The sequence below is a fragment of the Benincasa hispida genome, chromosome 4 (genome assembly GCF_027475165.1).
Source record: "Benincasa hispida cultivar pf3 chromosome 4, pf3_genome.v1.1, whole genome shotgun sequence".
Taxonomy (NCBI): Eukaryota; Viridiplantae; Streptophyta; class Magnoliopsida; order Cucurbitales; family Cucurbitaceae; genus Benincasa; species Benincasa hispida.
Window position 1 is genome coordinate 11,278,014 of NC_143481.1, and position 25,549 is coordinate 11,303,562.

The window sequence follows — 25,549 nt, forward strand, 5'->3', positions numbered from 1 at the left end:
CAACCCTTAAAGGACTAATCTATATATTTACCTCGACATTAAGGAAGGAGTGACTTCCTTCTTGTGTAGCTATGTTCCCAGCTCCCCAATTAGACGAATCTCCAAAATGGTAGTTTTATTGAGTCGGCGATCTGGCCACTCTCACCCATACAAATCAAAGGACCGCCTTTATAGGCAGGAGTTCACAACTCACTCAGGATTCAGGTCATGTCACCTATGGTCATTTTGAAATGTAAGTCTTTATTATTAATGGTGTTATATAATGAGACTATTCATTTCGTGGTCCAGTCTTATACAAACTCCTTTGTATAGAATAACCCCGCTCACATGTCTCTATATGAATGATCAGGATCAGATCATTTATAGCACTTTCAACAATTATAACATCTACAAAGCATACTGTATTCGTAATGTCACAAGGATAAAATACCCAACCTTATCCATCTACTATAGACCATTTAGGTTATCACTTAAACCTGATCCACCTGTATGTCTCTACATACATGTTTAACTACAAAAGATAACCTTGGATGTTAGTTTATTAGTTTGTGGGTTAATACTACTAAATATCGAATAAAATATCTCATATTTTATTAAATAAATAAATTTATTTGTCATTACAATTACAAACTACAAAACCCACGAGATTTAGGGTATCAAACCCAACAGTAAAGTATTACAATTGATTTGATCCTAATCATTCATGTGGAGACATGTGAGCGGGCTTATCCTATACAAAGAGTTTGTATAAGATTGGAATACAAAATGATTAGTTTCTCTCTATAACACCGTTGCTAAAAGAGACATTATAAAAAAAAAAAAAAAGACTTACGGTAGCTTAAAAAAACGGTATAATAGGTATTTTATAGTTTTATCATAAAATCCTGACAACCCATACTATTAAATGTATGAGGTTATTTATAGCATTTTTAAAATGCTATAAAAAGCCCAACCTTTCTATACATTTAGTTACATGCTATGAAATGCTCGACCATTTATAGCATTTTGCAAACTTTAAGTAACACATTTAATCTTTGTAAAATGTAAGATAGCATTTTGAAAAAGCTATAAAAACATTTTTATAGCCAGAATATGAGGTTATTTTTTGTCTATTATAGCATTTATTTGCAACTATAATTATTTATTAAATAAAAGCTATAATAGACCTTCAAATGTTCAAAAAAAATTGTTTTCATAGCTTTTACAAACTTTTTATAGCTTTAATGAATATTATTATTGCATCTTTTATAACTTCTCAAATATGTTCATATTGCTATTACTATGTTTTATACCTTTCTACACATTAAAAGTCAAATAAAAATATTTATAATCCACATAAACAAAATGTGAATGTCTAAATAAACATTCATACAAGATTCATATTGTAAAAGAAGAAGAAGATATAGTAATGAGTATCATACACTTGTAGATGAACAAAACATAAATTTTATAAATTACAAAATATTGATATCAAAACTCCAATTTAGTTGTTTGTGGTCTACATATTGCATGCATTGACAATCCTTCATCAACCTACAAAAATTCATGAAGTAATAAAAAAAAGTTAAGTAAATTATTGAAATAAAGAACTAAAACAATAAATAGATATATACACAAATTAAAATTTTGTTAGCAGATCATACGATTATACTACCGAGGATGTATGTCATTTCTAAGTTTGGTCTCTATGACAATATATCATGAAATAAAAGACACCAAGCATAACCACAACCATAAAATCAAGGGATCCTAATAAGATCTTACAATGATAGAAAAAATAAAGATAACGAAACAAATAACCTACTAATATCTATAAACATAATTTATAAATTATTTTTCAAACAATTTGAAGGGTATAATATCTATCTAAACAAATAAAAAATAAATTTCTAAACAAATAAAAAATAAATTGACAAAGATAATTCTCCTAATACATTTACTCATAATGTACTCGAGATTTCTTAAGATCTAGAAATGAACATCTCCATTAGCGAAAGCGTAAAGTCCAAAACTCAGAGTGAAGAGCAAAACTTTACCCAAAAATAAATTTGTGAATTAAGCATACATCAGCCTTCTAGATATATGGAGCATCTAGATACAAGTATATATGAGATCAAGCATACATCAGTTCTACATGCACCATTCCCATTCATAAGAAACAAGAATAAAAGCATGGCAAAAACTTAGCTAGCAGCCTTCATTTTTTAATAACCCCATGAAGAGTCTGAAATCAACTCAAAACAATGAAAATCGAAAACCCAGATCAAAGCATCATCACATAGTGGTAAGAAAATGGGGGAAATGGGGGAAGATCTAAAAAGAGCAATAGAAATAGGAATGGGAACAAGGGATGGATGATTGATTAAGAGTAGAAAGTTTACCAATAAGGTAAAGAGGGGGAATGAGACAGAAAAACCATGATTGATTAAGAGTAGAAAGTTTACCAATAAGGTAAAGAGGGGGAATGAGACAGAAAAACCATGATTGATTAAGAGTAGAAAGTTTACCAGTAAGGTAAAGAGGGGGAATGAGACAGAAAAACCAGTGAGTGAATGAATGGTATGAGTGGAAGTAATCAAAGTTACGATCATCTTGTAAATAAAATTGAAACTTACCTTGGAAGAAATCCAATCAATACAATCCTGTTACCCATAAAACAACGAAATTTGAATTTAAAACAATCTCCTAGGAAAATTTTGAATTTGAAACAATCTCTTAGGACAATATTGCAGATCAACCAATACAGAGAGATTAAAGAAAATTTTCTTCAAACATTTTCAATTGTTTCATGAATAACAACAAAACTGTTGGGTTATACTGTCTTGTGTAGGCCCAATTGATCAAGATCAATCATGAGTTGGTGAAGAAACGGCTGAGGAAAGCTCTTTTTCTTCGGGTAAAGCTCTCTCTGTTTTTATCTCTTATTCGATAAGCACTGCTAATTCCTTGACGTGTATATACTCGTTACTCAATGAGTTTCTGCTCGTTACTCGATGGGTTTTTTCTTCTTTCCTGAATGAGTTTATGTTCTTTCCTCGATGGAACTTAACGAGTATTAATCTTTACTCGATCCTACTCGAAGAGTATTAATCTTTACTCGATGCAACTCGATGAGAGAAATTCTTGACTCGCTGCTACTCGATGAGGGAAATTCGTGACTCGATGCAACTCGGTGAGAGAAATTCTTTACTTGTTGCAACTCGATACTCTGAAAACGTTGTGATTTGATTATAAGATCGTGTTTTCGGTGATTTGCAGAGAAACAGATGAAGATTGAAGAAGAAGATAAAGAGAAGAAGAAGGAATACGCAGAGTTACATGGTTCTGCCAACAAGCCTACGTCCACGGGAAGATTGTCTTTCTTTCTCACTTGAAGATTGCTTACAACAGTTGTTATTTACAGAAAAATAGAAAGTATGATGATTTTTTTTTTTTTTTTTGTTCTGATAAGTGGTATTTATAACACATACCACCTGACTGTTATAAAATAAAATTTGTTATATAAACTAAATTAACTGAAATGGTATTTCAAAGGAACTAGCCAAGAGATTAAACTCAACTTCGAATAAAGTCTGAAAAAGCAACCATACCAACTAAAAACTAAAATTTGAGAAGCATAACAAGACATAGGATAAATACTTCAGTCCAATCAAAGACAAATACACATCATACAACAAACATCCAAAACCAGAATCTCATGCTTAGAATTTTGAAGAGACTCTTTGTTCCATTTTTTAAGAGCTATACATATCATCTTTGAAAATTGTCATTCTCCTATCTACCTTATAGTGTAAAGGAAAAGAAGTCCATAGTCATTCACAAAAATAAAATAAAAATGGAAACTATAAGAGTGAAAGAGAATAATACTAAATAATAAGTTTTCATATATTCCTTAAGGATAATCAATATACAAAGTACGACCAATCCACATGGTTCATCAATGTAAAAGTTGTCATATATTCACAGAAATTTTTAACATACCTTTTAATCTTTCTTTACAAATTTTCCAATGCTACAATCTAAATCTAGATATGCTAATGTTTTGAAATAAAAATAAATTTTGGATCTTTGTTAAACCTAATGTGCTAAATCTAGAATAATATTTGACAGCATATATAGTTGAACATAGACTATTAAATGAAGAACTGGGAAAAGTTACTAACCATCATTTTAAATATCGTGCTAGGTAGAAGTTATCAAGGATTTGACTCCAACTAAGGTAACAATATTAACCAAAAATAATAAATAAAAAGATCAAAATTTATGAGTTGGTAATGACCTTTAGGATATCTAAAGCATCTACTTTAACATTTCCTTCCTCAAAAGTAAATGGCAGCCACCTATAGAGAGTAGAGAGAAAAAGAGCTCCAAAGTATGAAATTTTAAGGCGTTGATAACATAGTATAAATAAATGAAGTTAAAAAAGAAATAATAACATTGTTTAAACTCATTAAGTGGTTATGTTCATAGAATGAATAACCACCATTCTAAATATTGTGCTGGGTAGAAGTTGCATAAAAACTAGTGGAAAAAAATAAAAGCAAACACCAACCAATTGTCCATAAACCTTTAAAAGAACACCAACTATATTCATATTATTGCTCACTACAGAAAGGAAAGTGGAAGAATAAGTTTCATATTAATGTTGACAATAATCTTAAACTCAATTAATGACCTATAATGCAAAATGTATTATCCAATTAGAAAAATAACCAACATAGAACTTCAGAAGACTTCTAAATTTATATTGGAGATTCTGGAGGAGTTCTGGAAGCAATAATCATGAAAAGCTAGAGCAAGATGTGAAACTAAGACATACCAAAATCATATATTACTCCAAAGTGTGCGTAATTCATGCCAACTAAATTGCAAATCGACAATTTAGTCTGTGAAGCAAAAATGAAAGTACATAATAGTCCCAAACAAAAATTTTAGAAATGAAGGGAGAAAATCCAATATATCATTATTACTATATACAGAACTGGGTTGGTTTTCTATAAATAACTAAGAACCATGAATTCTATAAATAAGTACCCCAAGTTGGTTTTCTTTGCTAATCCAATGAAGCTATATAACTGTGAGAGAGATGTTCAGCCCTAGATTTCACACCAAATGCTTGAGCATATGTTTGATTAAACTCTTCATAGGCTACTGATAACTTATAGAAATACAAGTTATTTTACCTCTTTTATCTAAAGTAATTAGGAAAAAGGCTCTGAATATGTGACAGCTTGATAAGGAATTCATAAAAATAATTATATAATGCGATCACAAACGCACACAGTCTCTATCTATGAAAGTTATAAAAATCGTGCTTTTTGGGTGCAGGAAATCTACTTATGTGATCGCAAGGAATTCTCAACGCTAACATTGGAATCACGTAGCTGAATAGGTTGGTAGCCGTATGCGATAAAGGATGACATGACGCATGGGTGGTGGAAGTCAAATTAGAGACCAAGTTGGTAGTTTACAAGAAAGCTTCACGGCAGAGCCAATGAACTTCTGACGTGGAGTAGGCTACGCATCAGAATATGAAATTCAATGCACCTTATTAGCATAATCATTAGAAAGAGAAAAAAAGTTGTTGATGCCTATAAATATCCAACAAGGTTTTCATGTAATAACAGCGAAGACATTGAAGAAAAACTCTGCCCAACTTCTTACTTCCCCTTCGAGCCCTCATGGAATCTTAAGTGAAAGCTTAGGATTCCTCTCTAGAAGTAGCAAGCTCATCGTCAACATGCTCTTTGTGAAGCAGTTGTCCATAGAGTCGGAGGGAGCAAGAAATTGCATTCCACAGCTTGACTTTTTATCTCTATCTTTTTTTTTTTTACAACTGTTATTTGTATTGTGTAAATGTTGAAAGACTTCTTTATCTCAAGATGAAATATTCACACCCACCTCATGCTCTTACATTCATTGGACCATAGAGGTAAAAATGTATAAGCTCCAAGATTTCTTTGGCTCTATAACATTTTCCAGTAAAAGGTCGTTTGGTCATTAGGCATGACTCACATACTGGTAAAGAGTTTTCTTCTAGACTATTTAGAAGTCCGCATTTCACCAACTTCTCAATACTATTGAGATTGATGCGACCTAACCTCAGATGTCAAAGATGGGCATTTTCTTTAGGAGATATTCTTGGTTTTTTTACAGTTGTTGCTGTTTTGAACATTTTAGTATTGAGCACAGCTTTTATGACTAACGGCTTAGTACATACAAGTTATTTTCCATTTAACCAAAACCTAACTCCATTCCATTCTTAAAAATAAACAGTTTATTATCAAAGAACAAAATGGAATAATTTTGTTCAATCAGACAGGAAACAGAAATTAGGTTCCTCTTGATATGAGGAACTATATATACATTATCTAATAACATATATCGTTTCTTGTCCAAAAATAACTTAAGTCTACCTATAGCAACAGCTGAAACAACTTCACCAGTACTGACTTTAAGAATCATCTCTCCAGCTTCCAACTGTTTCCAAGAACAAAATCCTTGATAGGAAGAACACACATGGTTAGTAGCTCTTGAATCAACTATCCAGGCAGAATCATCATTCTCTATTAAGCACATCTCTAAGACAAATAAATCATATTTGTTGTCTTTGGAGTTCTTCCTTTTCTGGAGAGTAGTGGGATCAGCTCCAGAACCCAAATTATAAACTCCAAGTTTCATTTTAGAGGACAATCCTCGTTGATGAACTTTATCAGAGTTGGCAACAATTTCTTTCTCCGTTAGTCCCTTAACATCCAATGTGGACTGGAGATTATCTTGGGAATCGACACTACTGGTTTCATTGTCATCAAGCCCGTTTTGCTTGAATAGTGAGAACTTTTGTTCAAACAATTATCACATTGATTTCATGATCTCGTGTGCAATGACCATGTTCTCAAACCTTTTGGCCAATGTATCAGGTATGCTTGCTAAAATGTGAACTCGGGCCTTCGAATTAGTCTTCATCCATATCTCATATGCATTACGAACATTTTGTGATGCATCAGGGGTTAGGACTTGAGGACAATCCTTATTCATGATAACTTCGAGGTTGTTTACCAAGAAAAGCATTTTAATGGATTCTTTTCACATCATGTAATTAAAAACGATCATACTAGAAAAAGCAACTAATGAAAAATCGTTATTTGACATATTTGCTAAAAAAAAAAAACATATTGATCTATATTAGATTTTAGCATAACTCTTAAAAAATCAAATAAGTTTTAGCAAAAACTAAATGCACCCCATTTAACATCTAATTTTTGCAACGATGCTTCAATGATTTAGGACAAAAGCCACAAAAGGATAGTCAGTTTCTCCCTTAACTGAATTGAGACACTCTCAACTAATCATTATACCAGAATAACTCTTATTCCTATAATGATCAGTCATCATTTATTTGGTCAAGAAATCATTTACTTGCTTAATAATTTCCCATAAGTGTGACCCTTCATTTTAGATCCTAGAGTTCCACCACAATGAGCTAACCAAAGGGAAAAACCGATTGAGGCAAAACTAAAGCAACCCTATCATTTCTAAAGTTTGCCTTGATATTGACCAATTGCACAAACCATCCAAAGGGGGACACTCCCAGGGCGCCTCGAGGCCATGCAAGAAGTTCTCACAGTGCAAACCAATGAAAGAGACCGTAGGACATGTTGACTCACATTCCTCTCCCACTTACTATAAATACTCTCTTCATTCACCTTGATATTGACCCATGCAAACACCATCCGAAGAGGGACGCTCCCAAGTTGCCTCAAGGCCAAGCATGAGTCTCACAGCATGAATATTAAGGGAGAAACGTGAGTGGAAGAATGACATATCATATACATCTTTTCCTCCTACTAAGTATTTTAACAACCTATGGTTTAATTTACTAAGGAAAAATACGGCTAATTATTTTTATTAAATTATTTTTTAAGTTTCCCCAAAAGTAACATTTACTTTGGAAAGTTAAAACAATTTTGATTAACATTCATCAAACACTTTAACAAATATTAATCAACAATTATATATTTGTAGCAAATCTATCTAATTCACCTTTCTAGTTAGGTTCCCAGGTAGGGGTATTCCATTTCCATCAGCTTAAATACCTAGCCTAGCCAGAACCCACCTTAAACAAAAGGTCCCTTATAGATATATTTGCCACAAGTTTAATCTTTTATTGAAATCAATTTAATCCTATTAAATCGATTTAAAAGATTAATCTAATCTCTAATCTCATTAGAAATTTATGAACTTAGGTCTATCTCAATCATATTTTAAAACTGTTTTAAATAATGATTTTACCTAAGTTTGCATGCAACTCTTGATTATTGATTTTAATTTCTAATTTCATTTATTTATAACTCTTATAAAGTAAATGAACCAAATTAACACCTACCATTGCATGATAGACATACATTAGTTAATTATAATATTTATAATTTAACCTAAGGTAGTGTCATGTTTCATGCAATATTCATTCATTACTAATATATAACATTTATATAACTAAGTAATGAACCATGCTATAGCATATTTTCCATACAACCATTAACCTTATGTTATAATACTTATAATATAAATGATGCACGGATATGCTATAATGCATGCATACATATACTATAACTCTTATATTATATAATGCATGAGCATGCTTTTTGTAATTTAAATCATGCATATTTATATATTATAACATTTATAATATAAAATGATGCATGAAAATAAATGCATAACCTATGGTGAGTTTTAAAACTATATGGCATACATTATGACATATAATAAAAACATACATCACATATATATTTATACTAAAAGTTGATGGACCGGGATAGAAACTCTCCAAACAAGAAATTAAAAGGCTAACTATTACAAGAACTGAGTCAACCGGTTCAGAACAAGTGAATCAGGTCTTGAACCACTCGCCTCGAACCGCTCCACAAAGAACACCTTGCAGTTGATTGTGTAGCAAACGCACCAAGCGTTGAGCAACTATGCGTTGAGTAAGCAACTATATGTGATCGCGTAGCTAATAACTATGCGATGAGCATGAAAGTCTACGTGATCGTGTAGTAAGCATCCATGCGTTGAGTATCAAATACTATGTGATCGCGTAGCTAATGACTATGCGATGAGCATGATAGTCTACGCGATCATGTAGCACGCAAACATGCATCGAGTTCCAATACAGCGTGATCATTCAGCAAACGAGTGCCTATGCAATCATGTAGCCAACACAACACGATCATGTAGCAAAACTTACACGATCGCGTAGCATTAGCTATGCGATTGTTTAGTAAATGCTACACGATCCTGTAGCAAACTCTACACGATTGCATAACGAAAGCTATCTGATCGTTTAGCTCTAGCTACATGATGTGGTAACTTCTGTTTCGTCTTCTCCATCGAAACTTTGATCTGCAACCCTTCTTTGAAGCTTCATGAGCAACTCAAAACTAACAAATTTACAGACTCAATTGCAATGTTTAATGCCCAAAAACGCAGGGGCCCTTTATAAACCAACTTTATAAATTTAAAAAGAAAAAAAAAAAAGCCTTAAACTGAGATTTCTATTCTGAAACATCCATCAACAATACATTCACAAAAATTTATCACATAAACACAATGTAGATTATAAAACCTACCAGTATTATAAACAATTCAATACAAGAATGGAATTTGGAACCATAAACCTACAACCTGATTTTGATACAAATTGAAGGAAATTTGTGAAAAAAATCTTTGAGCGGAAGCAAAGATCGTTCCAAATTTCATTTTTTATTGAACATAAAAGTTTGCAGTAAAACAACAAGCAAATATGCATTTACTTAAAATTACAGCATGCTTAAAAACAAATACAAAGGATTTCAAAAACCCTTACTTTTGAAGAACTCTTTCTTCAAGGAATCCCTCGTACAAGCCACAAACGGAACTCCTTCCTCGCATATTTCCTTCTTCAGGCACAAACATCACTACTCGAGAACCCTCTGTATTCTCTTTGGGATTGAAGGATTCAAGCAAGAGTTGTGGGCTTTGCTTGAATCCTTGGAAGAGGGAAGGAGATGGAGAGGATGAGAATGATGTTTCTACAGAGAACTTTTCTCTTGGAGAGAACACTTATACTCTGTGAGAATTGAGGAAGAAGATGATCCTTTCAACTTCTTTAATCACACATTAGTTTTCTTGAGAGAATGTGGGGAGGGAGTTATAACTCCTTCCCTTTTTATTAATTTCAAATAAATTAATAAAATAATATATATACATATATATATAATAACTAATTTATTATATATACACTATATATTATATCAAATATAACATATAGCCTATAGTTTTATATTGCATCAAATACAACATAAACTATAGATTTTATTCTTTCTCAACTATACATGACATTTAATATAAATCACATTTATATTAAATCCACTTATATGAATCTCATCCATATAAATGATATTTAGATCGTATCCAAATATTTTATTCCTTTCAGTATAAATCATATTTATATTTAATTACATGAATCTCATTCATATCATTGGTATTTGGATCATATTCAAATTCCTCTTATATATAATGTATAAAATACATTATAATTAATTATATCATATATAATTAATTCCTCCAATTAATTTGAATACTCCAAATTAATCTAAAGATTAAATCCTTGTAGAGTTACAGTGGGGACCTTACGAACCTGTAAATTGAAGCTCTAATGGTACTCGGATAATGAATTGAACTCTTTAGTTAAATTACCCAATACCCTTTAACTACTGGTCACTCTACTAAAGATCGATAGTTGCACTCTTCGCACGACGATAAATTTCGGTGTTTCATTGGATATAACCAATCAACAGTTCGATGACCCTTCACAAATTGCTCATAAGTACAGCTGGGCCAAAATATCGTTTTGCCCCTATAGTTACATCTAACTCCTTAAGTACCACTGGTCCCTCATAGTCTTACTATGACCAAGTCCCTCTCGAGCCAAGAGAGGGTGTGACCAGTATGTTCAAGACCCGAAAATAGCCTTTAAGTGAGCAATTTATTACTTGCTCCTGCATCAGGGAAGGAATGAATTCCGTCTTGTATAGCTGAGTTCCTAGCTCCCCAATTAGACGAATCCTAAAATGGTAGGCTTGTTGAGTTGGCAATTTGACCACTCTCACCCATACAAATCAAAGGACCGCCTTCATAAGTAGAAGTTCACAACTCACTCAGGATTCAAGTTATGTCACCTATGGTCATCCTAGTAAAATGTAAGTCTCTATTATTGATGGCATTATATAAAGAGACTAATCATTTCGTAGCCCGGTCTTATACAAACTCTTTGTATAGAATACCCCCGCTTGCATGTCTCCACATGAATAATCAGGATCATATCATTTGTAGCACTTTACAACACTTGTAACACCTACAAAGCAGGTGGTATCCGTAGTGTTACCAAGACAAGGTACCCAACCTTATCCATCTACTACAGACCATTTAGGTTATTAGTTAAACAAGATCTACTTTTATGTTTCTACATACTTGTTTAAATTACAATAAATAACCTTGGATCTTAGTTTATTGGATTGATCATACGCTGATAAAATAACACTTATTTTATTAACAACAATATGTTTATACAAAGTTTACAAACTACGAGATTACAAGGAGATTTAGGACACCATTCCCAATAAAACAATGCATTAATAAGACATCATATATCATTGACTCCATCGCATATTTAAAATGCACCAATCATACTTCAATAAGCGAAGACCGTGGATTTTATTCAAGAACTTCATTCTTGAAAAAGAAAAACAAAACTCAAATAATGATTTCGCTCAAATAAATCAATTTGACTTTCTAGGGTTCTTTTAGAGCAGAAATTAAAAGAGAAATTGTGACGAATATGACTTACATTTAACATTTAGAAGCAATAAAAGAAGAAGCTTTGCAATGGTGTTCTTGAAGGACTAAGTAAAGGAGAGAAATTAAGGATTCTTTTGCTGCAGAGAGTATGAGAGAATTTCGAAAGGAGTGGCCTTTATGACATTAAGGATTATGTCTAATTCCTCGTTGTTCTTGAAGACTTGGTAGATGAATTGACGTCGATCAACATTGAGGATGGTCATGAGGCCATTGCAACAGGATGCTTACATCTTGAAGGTTGGCGTTGTCGTTGGAAATGAAGGCGATGCAATAAATGATGTTGAGGATAAGGCTATATTAGTCCAACATCAATGTTAGAATTTTGTATATGTAGTAGAGATAATGGAGAAATTGACAGCCAAGACGCCCATAATGAAGAGATTTAGAGAAGCTTGCCATTTCCAAGGAGAAAGAGAGAATGTGGAAAGAAAAGGGATGCTGATAGAGAAAGGGTGAAGGAGAAGTGGGGAAATGGGGAAATGGGTAACAAGGAGAAAGAGGCGGGATGAAAGGCCTCACACATAATTAATAGTGAATTTAACTTTTCAATGAGAGTGGAATGTAAATTTCAACTAGCCCCTATTTTTTCTACATTTTTTCCATAGCTGTTTTCAGAAAAAGCTATAACCAAATGATATTGTTGTTGTATTTTGTTGTAGTGAGACTTACATTACACTAAGATGACCATAGGTGACTTGACTTTATTTTTGAGTGAGTTGTGAACTCCTGCCTATGAAGGCACTTCTTTGATTTGTATGGGTGAGAATGACTAGATTCGTCGACTCAATATGCCTACCATTTTGGGGATTCATCTGAGTGGGGAGTAGTGAACTCAACTGCACAAGATGGAATTCAATCCTTCCTATTTTTAGGATAAGTAGATGAATTGCTCCCTTAAGGCTGATTCCGAGTCTTGAACAATGAGGGCCCTCACCCTCTCACTAGCCAGAGAGGGGTCTAGTTATAGTGAGACTATGACTAATTATTCATTAAAAGGATCGGTCGTACTCAAGGAGTTAGATGTAACTATAGGGGTAAAACAGTAATTTTGACCTAGCTGAACTTACGAGCAATTTGTGAAAGGTCAACGCACTGTCGATTGGCTATATTCAATGAACTCATAATCTACAATGTGAAGAGTCCAGCTGTCGGTCTTTAATGGAGCTACCGACAGTTAATGAATGTTGATTAATTTGGTTAAAGAGTTTATTCAATTAATCTTGTATCGTTAGAGCTTCAGCCTGTAGGTCCATAAGATCCCCTTGTTTGCTCAATAAGGATTAATGAAAACCAAACTAATTTTGATTTAATTTAAATTGTTCAAATTAATTGAAAGTAAATTAATTGTCTAAGATACAATTAATATAATATATGTTGATACATTATTATAAAGTATAATGTATGTGATACATTATAATATAAAGTTTTATTGAGAGAATTAAATATTTGAATATGATTCAAATATTGATTATATGAATATGACTAAAAAAACTATATGTTAAAATTAATATGAATATGGTTCATATTAAAGCTATATAGTTTAATGAGAGGGGTTGTTATTTGAATATGATTCAAATACTAATTATATGAAAGAGATTCGTAAAAAAACTATAGGTTAAAATTAATGTGAATTTGATTCATATTAAAACTATAGATTATATGAGATAAAATAAACTATAGGTTATATTATATGTGATATAATATAAACTATAGGTTATATATTATATATGATATAATATATAGATGGTTTTAATTATATTATTATTAACATAATTAAATATGATAAATAACTTTTTTTAGGAGTTAAGGAGTTATTTTTCACGCATTATCTCATATACTGTTTTTTGGGCGTGAAGAAGGAGGATCAGTGTGGTTGACGTGAAAACAGTGAAGAGAAAAAAGTTTCTCTCCGCTTTTTAGATCTTCTCCTCTGTCAAAGAAATTCCTTCTCTAGATCTTTTCTTCTAACCTTACCAAAAGGCAAGCCGAGACAACTCTGCTTTTGACTCTCTCTTTGAGAATAACAAAGAAAACATATTTGGTAGTGTCCAAGAAGTTCTATATTGTGATGTTCGGGATCGAGAAGGAACTTTCACTATTCGTGACTATCGGAGAGGAAACGTGAAGATTAGATCTTCAAGGGTTAGCCCAATTTCTTCCATTTTTCTCTCTGTACTTGTAAAAGCATGCTAAGGGTGATTATTTATCCAGTATAATTTCCGTATTGTTTTATTTGATTAAGTTTTATAAAACGATTTCAAAGGCATGAGCGATCTCTCACTTCTGCTGTGGGAAATCGATTCCCTTCAATTGATATCAAAGTCATCTCATCTTTGAATTTCGTTTTCTAACTTAATTACAGAGTTGGTGGAATTTTTTGTTACTGGATTTTGAATGTATGTGGTATTGCATATGGATGTTACAAAATTGGAATAGATTTACCGCTTTAAAGTATTTAAAGTTGTAATTTCCCGATAATTTGGGCATTTAAATTCCACTATCAAGTCTATAAGTCTGTGTCACTTGTTGTGTTTAAGTTACTAAAGAGTTTGGTAGCCATTGGAGCAAGAACGGGCTGAAGATTGAAGCATAATTTCGTTTCTGTGTTAGAACGTAACAGGCAGCTTAATGTTGTAATACATAACCCTCAACGTAGTTACGCTGCCGAGAGGGAAACGTTACGTTGCGAAAACTTTTAGCCCAACATTACTACGCTCCTGGCAACTTAACATGACACTATGGCAAGTAAAACGCCAGCGTAACGACGCTGCCTTGGAGCGTCGTTACGCTCCAAAGTTCATCTGCGTGCGTCCTTGACGGTTGAGATCTAGCCTTCCTCTTGCAGTTTTTGCTGTAGTTTTGTAATTCCAAATTTATTTTGAATTAACTTGTAATTAATTATTAATTTATTTTTTTAATTAATTAAATGAATATAATAGTTATATTAATTTAATTAGTTTAAGATGTCAATTTTGGTCTATTGTTGCTATTTATTATTTTATACATGTGATGTATGATTTAATTATTTATATAGCATAATGTATGCCATACAGATTAAAATCCCACCATAAGATAATTATAAAATTATGCATCATATTTAATATAAGAGTTATATTATGTAGTTGTATGATTTAACTAAGCATGTTCATGTATCATATTTAATATAAGAGTATATTATATGATTGCATGCATAGTAATATATTCATGCATCATACTTTATTATAAAAGTTATATTTGTATGATGTATAATATAAGCATCATATTATGTGATGGATGTGTTACTTATTTTCATTAGTTGATAATATAAGTGTTATATTATATAATGTAAATGAAAATGCATGAAGCATAACTAATGACACTACCTTAGAAATATAATTGTTATATTTTTATGTATGTCATTAGATGCATGGCTTAATTATTTCATTAAACCTTATAAGTCTTATAGTTTAATGAAATTAGAAATAAAATCTGTAATCAAAAGTTACATGCAAACATAGATTAAATTAATTTTAAACGATTTAAAATTGATTACACCTAGACCTATGTTAAACATATTTTTAATGTGATTAGAAACAAGATTAATCTTTTATTTTCTTTTTATTAGGATTAGATTGAATTAATAAAATATTAAATTTATACCATAGTTGTCTATGAGGGACCTTTGTCTAAGGAAGATTCTGTCTAGGCTGGGATATTTAAGCTGGAGGAAATATAATACCCCTACTTGGGAACCGACTTGAAAGGTGAATTAGAAAAATATGTTATAAGCATGCAACAAATGAGTTAGTTTATTAAAGTGTTTAATGAACAAAATAATTTATTGTTAAACTATCCAAGATAAGAGTTATATTAGGCAAATTTTAATAATCACTTAGATAAATTTATTAGCCAGATTTATCTAAGTAATAAACCTTAGATTATAAAATACTTAGTGGGAGGAAAAAGATGTATATGATATGTCAATTTTCCACTCACATTCTCCCTTAAAGTTCACACCGTGAGACTTATGATTGGCATTGAGGCACCCTAGGAATGTCTTCCTTCGGATAATGTTTGCAGGGTCAATATCAAGGTGAATGGAGAACGTATTTATAGTAAGTGGGAGAAGGATGTGTGTCAACATGTCCTACGGATTCCTTCATTGGTTTGCATCATGAGACCTTCTTACATGGCTTCGAGGCGCTCTGGTAGCGTCCCCTTCGGATGGTTTGTGCATTAGGTCAATATCATGGCAAAATCCAAAAATGGATAAGATCTCTCTAGTTTTTTCCCCAATCAGTTTTTTCATTCGATTGGCTCGTTGGGGCAGAACTCTAGGGTCTAAATTGGAGGGTCACACTTACAAGAAATTGTTAAGCAAGTTAATGATTTCTTGACCAAATCAATGGTAACTAATTATCATAGGAATAAGAGTTATTCTGGTATAATGATTAGTTGAGAGTATCTCAGTTCAGTAAAGGGGTTCTGACCACCCTTTGGTGGCTTTTATCCTAAATCATTGAAGTATCATTACAAAACTAGATATTAAATTTGGTTCATTAAGATTTTGCTAAATTGATTAAATCTATAAAAGTTGTGCTAAAATCTAATGTAGATCAATTTGTTCTATTTCAGCAATATGTCAAGTTTAGTTCTTTCATTGTTAGCCTCTTAAAATTTGACCAAAACTAATTATACAACATGGAAAGATCTACTTAAAACTATTTTCGTGGTTGATGATCTAAGTTTTGTCTTGACTAAGGAATGTCCTGTAGTCCCAACCCTTGATGCAACACGAAGTGTTCATGATGCATATGAAAAATGGACAAAAGCCAATAATAAGTCTCGAGTTTACATTTTGGCAAACATACCTAATGCCTTAGGCAAAAGATTTGAGAGCATGGTCACTACACTTCAGATCATGCAATTAGTGCAATAATTGTTTAGGTGAGATTCCTCACAACTTAAGCAAGATAGGGTTGATTTTGACGAATCCAATAATGTCAGCTACCTAAATGAACTCCAATCCATATTGAATGTCAAGGAACTGATAGAGAAGGCAAATATTGCCAACTCTAGTGAAGCTTATCAATGAGGTTTTGAAAGGATACATGAGTATCCATTGTCGAAGAAATCCTATCCCATTTCTAATTTTACATAACATATAGAAAACATAGAGGATGGAAACAAGATATACATAATCTAATGAGCATGCTTTTGTATAAAAATTAACGAGAAAGAAGAGATCTGAGCATCACATACCCTTAAAGACTAAACTCTTCCTAATTCCTCTCCAAATCTTGAACATAACAAAACTTCGATCACAAAATCATAGCAAAAAATTCTCAATCAATCGAACACCACCACGCAGAAACCTCATTATTATCGGGGTTGAGAATCGTTGAGAGCTTGTGGATTTCAAGATTAATTTGGAAAGGGATGAATATTAATTTGAGAAAGTGTAGAGAACCAAAATAAAAAAAAAAAACCTTATTTTGTGTTCTAATTTACGTCCTTTTAAATGCAAGAAAAAGATTATCCATATTCCATCTCTTTTGCACTTCCACTTCCATACATTAAAATGAGAAATAATGGGAGGGAAGTTATCAAATAACTCCTTCCCTAATAATTGAAATATTAAATTAAAAACCTTTAATTTAATACACACACACACCATATATTAAAACCATATGTTATATCTAATATAACATATAACCTACTGTTTATATTATGACACACATATTATAACCTACAGTTTAATATTTTCTCACTTCACCTATAGTATTTAATATGAATCAAATTCATATTAATTCTAACCTATAGTTTTATATATAAATCACATTCATATTAATATTTGAACCATATTCAAATATTTATTTTTCTCTCAAATAAAACTTTATTATAATGTATCATATACATTATATTAATTATATCTCTTATAATTTTATATATCCTATATAATTAATTCCCTTTATTAATTTGAACAATTCAAATTAATCCAAAATTAATTTTATTTTCATTAATCCTAATTGAGCTAACGAAGGGACCTTATGGACATATAGATTGAAGCTCTAATGATACTTGATTAATTAATTAAACTAATCAACTTCCATTAGATGTCGGTCACTCTACTAAAGACTGACAACTGCACTCTTCGCACTATAGATATATTTTTGTGTCCATTGGATATAACCAATCAACAGTGCATTGATTTACAAATTGCTCGTAAGTACAGATGGGCCAAAATTACCGTTTTGCCCTGTAGTTACATCTAACTCCTTAAGTACTATTGATGCCTCTGATAACGGGCAGAAATGCACATCATCTTAGGCCTTTTATTTAAAATTATGAGGGCTGTTAAGTAGAATATGTGGCGATTATGTTAGGAATTCATGAGAAAACAAGTTTGCATCGATCGACATTAAGAATCTTGGCTTACCCACTATTATGCGTTATTATGCGTTCAATTGTTTATTTTTGTAGCAATTGCAGAAATCAATCGTATACACAGGATCCAGGTTATCGTGGAGACGATCGCATGTGCAATCGCATACACTCGATGCATGGATGTTGCGCCCATCTACTGCATGCGTCCATTGCATAGATGTTGCGGCCATCAACCGCATGCATCCATCGCATAGAAGTTGCGGCCGTCAAGCGAATGCGGTCATCGCAAGGAGATTGCGACTGCAGACAAGAACCATAGTAGAAGGGATGAATGCAAGGTTGGTGGAATGCAAGCATGAACACATACATTGGGAATATAAAAAAGATGATGTTGACATTTCACCCACCACGTCGTTAGCAGCAGAGATTCAGAAAAGAACCATCGCGCCACGAGTATCAGATTTAGAGCATGTCCATTAAAGCTATCGGCTATCAAGCTCTATAAATAGAAGCCGATGAGCAGAATTTCAAATCATCTAAGGTTTTTCGCCTGAGGCTCCCTGCCTTATGGCGGATTCTTGTGATCTAGACGAAAGCGTGAGAAGATAGCTTAAGAGTTCTTCATCCCCTTCAATCATTTCGAATGACGACCGAAGCCTTCGCCGGAGTTAGAGTTTGAGAAAGTCTACTCCACCGCCTATCCATGGTACCACCGGCAGCCTTGACATACATCTGCTGGAAGCAAGACATTGCTTCCAACTAGCCTTTCCATTTTCTCTTCTTTCCTTATATTGTATTGTATTACATTTTAGCTTAAGAAATTAACACATTTTGTGATCAATGCATTTCTATATTTTCCTTTAATTCCATCTCCATATTTCTTTACTTAGCATCTGTAACATTCATTGCATCATTGATTAATATTGCTAGAGTATCGCATACTTAATCATGCAGCATAAGAATATGAAGCATGTAACAAACCACCGAGAGGTGTGCGTTGCGCGAGTGTTATGAGAAAACCTTATTTGCTTAGTGTGAAGTTGTAGCAACGTTTGTTTATAAGCGGACGCAATGCTTGTCTTTGAGTAAAATCAGCAGCAACTAACTGCCCGGGAGGGTAAGTGGTTGGTCGCATTAAGCAATGTAAGCAAGTGTTCACTAGAGATAGGAATAATCTTACGTCAGCCAGGTTTATGCGATTACCTTGTCTTATGAGCATATCATTCATCATTTAGGCATATTTGGGAGAGTAGTCTAAAAACCAGATCTAAGACTCGAGAAAGCGAATCGGATCGCATAAGCAAGAATGGAAAACTTAGAGATAAGCTCTGTTTGCTATTACATAGCGTATGCACCCTACGAATAGGATATTACATGCATCCAGAAGTAGGATACCGTGGCATGTGGTCATCTCGCTTATGTGTGAGAGCATGTGAGCGGGTTATGGAGGCTTAGAAATAGGCTTCTCGACACTATCGCATATACATCGCATGCATCCTAGAATTAGGTACAAGTGTGTGTAGCATAATCGCATAGCTTGCACTGGCTGGGGTTGCCTTGGCGGTCAAGCTTAGTGTTGCAATGAAGACATCCTCACCTTTTCATCTATTTTTCCATACATTTTACTACGCGTCAACAGTTGTCGTGTCTCTACCTCTCAGTCATATACCCACTGCTTTATCTGTTGTTAGGAGTAGGAGTAGTTTATAGCTTATAACCCCCATCATTCTTTTATTTATCCGCTGCAAACACATCACCGCATACATTTAGCTACAAGTCTCTGAGTTCGACCTCAGATCACCCGAGAAACTTGCATTCATGCTATACTTGGCGAAAGCACAAGAAAACTTGTGACAGGAACGCATAGTCATTGTGTATGAGATCAACGCATATTTTCCATTCCAACGCATGACCACCGACGCATGAAAACCAATGCATAGCTTAAGACATGCACTGCATATTGCATTCGCCTAATTTTCGTCATCACCCTCTAACGAACCATAAGTTATAGTCTGACTATAATCGAACCCTCTCAGGTAGGAGAAGGTATGGCGCCCATTGTTCAAGCCCCGGTAATCAGCAGGGAGCAATTTCTCTACTTACCCTAAGAATATGGAAGAAGTAAATTTCTTCTTTTGAATCTGTGTTTTCAGCTCCCCAATTAGACGAATCCCCAAAATGATAGGCATATTGAGTTGCCAAAACTAGCTACTCTCACCCATACAAATCAAAGAATCACCTTCATTGGTAAGAGTTCACAACTCACTTAAGATTCAGGTCAAGTCACCAATGTCATCTTGATGAAATGTAAGTCTCTACTAACAACGGTTATATAGAGAGACTATTCATTTCATGGTTCGGTCTTATACAAATTATTTGTATAGAATATTCCACTCGCTTGTAACAACTACAAACGGGTCGTATTCGTAGTGTCACCAGGATCAAGTACCTAACCTTATCCATTTACTACATACTGTTTAGGTTATCACTTAAACTTGATCCACCTATATGTCTCTACATACATGTTTAAGTTACAGAAGATAACCCTAGATCTTATTTTATTGGTTTTTAGGGTTAATACAACTAAACATTGAATAAAATACCTCTTATTTTATTAGATAAATGAAATGTTTGTACAATACAATTACAAACTATAAAACCACGAGATTTAGGGTATTAACCCCAACAGGTTTTACCTCTAAGATAATATTTAGAGTTTATAATAAGGGGTTTAAAGTTGATCCCATTGCTCTTTTTAAAAGGAAGAAATCCATTGACAGTAAATCTAATTTGTTAGTCTTGAAAACGTGTTTAGTGAATAATGATTTTGTCTGGATAACTGATTTAGGGGCACTAACCCCATTTGTTCTTCCTCTCAGGGTTTTAATACCTGGAAATAATTGGAAGCTGGAGAGATAACTCTTTGAGTTGGTATTGGAGAGTGATGGAGTTGACATTCAACAAACGGAAACAATTAAGGATCTAAGCACTCTAAGTACATCAATTTTAGATAATTAGCATGCATGTTCATAGTTTTCTAACTATCGAGGTTTCAGGATCATACCTTTGATGAAACCACTAAATTACTTGAAATTTCCACATAAATGTTCTTCTATCTCTGCAGTAGACCACCATTAAAGCCTTCTCTACTATCCCCAGACCTTAGATTGAGTTGTGAAACTCAAATTGAGAGGAAATGAGTGTTGGTTTTGAGAGCTTGATGAGGGAGTGGAATAATCTGATTTTTCTATATTTCAATCTCAGAATTCAGCTTGCTTGAGACTGAAATCTGATATAAAACACTCAATTTATACCTCCAACCCATGCATGTCAGATTGCAAGAGATGAAGCCACTCAATTTTCCATTAAAATTGAGTGGCATGAGGTGAAAATTAATGGAAAATGTGGGATTATCCCACTTTCCATTAATTTCTAATTTTAAAACAAGAAATAGAATTAATTTATATATAAAACTTATTTTTTTAACAATTAATTTCAAACTTAATTTAAATTAAATTAATTTTTAAATTTTTTTAATCTCATAAATCCAAAATTCAATTAACCAATTTTAAAAAAATGAATTTCACAAACTAAAAATTTTAATAAATTAATTTGGATAATTAATTAAACCAATTTAATTAATCTTGATTTAATACCGAATATTAAATTAATTATAACACCTCATCAAATATTTAAATCATATTTAAATATTGTCAACTCTCTAAAACCGTAATGTTTAATTCGATAACTAAACATTAATAATAATCCATATCCTAAACCGAGTTTGAATATCCCAAATTTTCTCAATATACTATTATAAGGTTTAATCCTTTTACGTGCTAGTAGAGAGATCTAATGGGCCTATAGATCATGAGCTCCAACGATTTGAGATTAATTGACTAAACTCTTTTAAACCAAATTAATCGAAATTCGTTAACTACCGAGACATACTACTATAGCTCAGTAGTTGCACTCTCCTCACTGTAGATATATTTCTTAACCATAATCAATAAGTCAATCCTCCACAGGTTAGGTCAAAATTATCGTTTTATTCCTGTAATACATCTTGCTTTTTAAGTCTCCATTGATCCTCTATTAAACAACTTGTTTATAGTTCTACCAATAAACTGAATCCTTCTTAGCCACGAGAGGGCGAAGCCTCTTTGTTGAAGATCAGGAGTCAATACTTAAGAGATTAACCTATTTGCTAACCCTAAACAGGCAGGAGTAAATTCTGTCTTGCAAAACTATGTCCCCAGTTATCTATCCGGTCTTACCCCTAAAATGGGAGGTTTATTGAGTAGTGATGTTGAACCACTTTCACCTATGCAAATTAAAAGATAATCTCGAATAAACAGGTGTTCATAGTTAGCCCAGGATTAAGATTGAGTTACCTTAGGTCATCGAATTAAAATAGTCAGTTTTAACAGTAAACGATCGTTATAAAGAAAAATAACTATTTTGTGGTTCGGTCTTATGCAAATATTTTTTGCATAGGATGCCTCCACTCATATGTCTCCACATGAACGTCTTTAGGATCATATCATTTGTATCAATATACAAAATGGGTTGCATCCATAGTGTCCCCAAGATAAGATACTCAACCTTATCCATATACATATAGACCTTTTTGGCTATATGCTAAAACTTGATCATCTTTTATGTCTCTACATAAAGTTTAAGAATTCATTTTATAGTCATGGGTTAGTTTATTGAATTTAGAAATGAATGCAATTCAATAACATAATAACATCTTTATTATGAATAGAATATGTTAATGTTTACAAACGGCAAGTTTTAGGACATTCTCAACAGAGAGGTCGTTCCAGTTGTTGCCGTAGGCAGGCTCAAGTTAGTTTTAAACAAGAAACAATATATGTTATTAGATAACGTATATGTTGTTCCTAATAATAAGAGGAACTTAATCTTTGTTTCTTGTTTGATGAAGAAAAATATTCTCTTTCCTTCTCAGAAAATAAAGTGTTTATTTTCAAGAATGGAATGCAGATAGGCTTTGCTTCAATAGAAAGTAACTTATATGTACTAAGGTCGTTAGTTACTAAGGTTGTCTTAAATACTGAAATGTTCAGAATGGCAACAACTACTAAAAGGCCAAGAGTTTTTCCTAAAAAAGATGTCTACCTTTGGCATCTAAGGTTAGGTCACATGAATCTCAATAAGATTGAAAGATTAGTAAAAAGTGGACTTCTAAATGGTTTAGAAGAAAACTTTTTACCTGTATGTGACTCATGCCTTGAAGGCAAAATGACAAAACGACCTTTTACTGGAAAATTTTATAGAGCCAAAGAAGCATTGGAACTTATACATTCAGATCTCTGTGGTCTAATGAATGTAAAAGCAAGAGGAGTATATGAATATTTTGTCTCTTTCATAAATGATTATTCAATATATGGGTATCTTTACCTAATGTAACACAAGTCTGAAGTACTTGAAAAGTTCAAGGAGTATAAGACTAAGGTTGAAAACTTGTTAGATAAAAAGATAAAAATACTTCAATCTGATCGTGGTGGAAAGTATATGGACTTATGATTCTAGGACCATATGATTGAACATGGAATAACATCTCAACTCTCAGCCCCTAGTACACCTCAACAAAATGGTATATCGGAAAGGAGAAATATAACTTTGTTGGACATGGTTCGAACTATGATGAGCTATGCTCAACATTATGACTCATTTTGGGTGTATATAGTGGAGTTACAGTTTATATCTTGAACAACGTTCCCTTAAAGAGTGTTTCTAAAAAAATTTTTGAGCTATTGAGGGGTCGTTACGCCACTTCAGGATTCGGGAGTGTCCGATACATGTGCTAATGACAAATCCCTAGAAGTTGGAACCTCATTCAAGAGTATGCCTATTTATAGGTTGCCCCAAGGAAACAAAATGTGGGTACTTCTTTGATCCAAATTTAGCATAAGATGTTTGATCGATAAATGCTACCTTTTGGAAGAAGACTGCATGAGGGACCACAAACCACGAAGCAAAATAGTATTAAGTAAGATTTCTAATGAAACTACTGAGACTTCAACAAGGGTTGTTGAAGAGGCTAGTGCATCAGCAAGAGTTGTTGATGTTGGTTCATCTAGTCAATCACATCCATCTCAAGAGTTGATATTGTCTCAATGTAGTGGAAGGGTTATGAACTCGCCTGTTTGCTACATGCGTTTAACAGAAGCCCAAGACATCATATCTGGTGATGGGGTTGAGGATTCATTGTCTTACAAGTAAGCAATGGAAGATATTGATAAGGATGAATGGATTAAAGCCATGAATCAAGGCGTCTATGTACTTCAATTCTGTTTAGGAGCTTGTAGATCAACTTGATGGGGTAAAACCTATAGATTGCAAGTGGATCTACAAGAGAAAAAAGGGTGCAGATAGAAAAGTACAAATCTTTAAAGCTAGGCTAGTGGCAAAGAGTTAAACCCAGTTTGAGGGAGTGGATTATGGAAAAATTTTCTCACCTCTTGTGATGTTAAAATGTATTCAAATGCTCTTGTCCATAGTCACATATTATGGCTATGAGGTATGGAAAATGGAAGTCAAGACTTTCTTTTTTAATGGTAATCTTGAAGAGACTATCTACATGAATCAACCAGAATGATTCATTAAGCAAGGTCAAGAGAAAAAACTTTGAAAGCTTAATCGGTTCATTTATGGATTAAAACAAGCATCTCGATCTTGAAATATAGATTTGATATTGTGATCAAATCTTATGGCTTTAATCAAAATATTGATTAACCTTGTATTTACAAGAAAATCATCAACAGTTCAGTAGCTTTCTTTGTGTTGTATATAGATAATATCTTATTCATTGAGAATGATGTAGGTCTACTAACAGATGTAAAGAAATGGTTAGCCACCCAGTTCCAAATGCTTATTTAGGTGAGCCACAATTTGTTCTAAGGATCCAAATTATTAGGGATCGTAAAAATAAAACACTCGTCTTGTCTCAGGCATCATATATTGACAAGATACTTGTCAGATATTCAATGAAAAGTTCCAAGAATGGTTTATTACGTTTTAGACATGGAATTGTCTTGTTTAAGGAACATTATCCTAGACTCCTTAAGAAGTTGAGGAAATGAGATGGATTCCCTATGCATCGCCTGTTAGCAACCTTATGTATACGATGTTATGTACCAGACCTAACATTTGTTATGCAGTAGAGATTGTCAGTAAATATCAATCTAATCCAGGATTAGATCACTGGACATCGGTCAAAATAATCAGCAAGTATCTTCGGAGAACGAAGAACTATATG